At 38.4% G+C, this 445-nt stretch overlaps 1 protein-coding gene across 1 annotated transcript in view; it reads left to right on the plus strand.

Moving 5' to 3' along the window:
* LOC104989533 (UDP-glucuronosyltransferase 1-1-like) overlaps positions 1-445 on the plus strand; it is a 129,344-nt gene that overhangs the window by 21,161 nt on the left and 107,738 nt on the right. The window lies entirely within an intron of this gene.

Consider the following 445-nt stretch of genomic DNA (forward strand, 5'->3'; position numbering starts at 1 on the left):
GAGAAGACTCTACACATGGACATCACCAAATGGTCAACACCGAAATCAGATTGATTATATTCTTTGCAGTCAAAGATGGAGAAGCTCTATACAGTCAGGAAAAACAAGACCAGGAGCTGATTATGGCTCAGATAATGAACACCTTATTGCCAAATTCAGACTCAAATTGCAGAAAGTAGGGAAAACCACTAGACCATTCAGGTATGACCTAAATCAAATCCCTTATGATTATACAATGGAAGTGACAAATAGATTCAAGGGATTAGATCTGATAGAGTGCCTGAAAAGATGTCCTTTTGAACTATTGACGGAAGTTCATGACATTGTACAAGAGGCAGGGATCAAGATCATTCCCAAGAAAAAGAAATGCAAAAGGCAAAATGGTTGTCTGAGGAGGCCTTACAAATAGCTGAGAAAAGAAGAGAAGCAAAAAGCAAAGGAAAGA

Source organism: Bison bison, unplaced genomic scaffold, assembly GCF_000754665.1.
Source record: "Bison bison bison isolate TAMUID 2011002044 unplaced genomic scaffold, Bison_UMD1.0 scf7180017864158, whole genome shotgun sequence".
NCBI classification, from domain to species: Eukaryota; Metazoa; Chordata; class Mammalia; order Artiodactyla; family Bovidae; genus Bison; species Bison bison.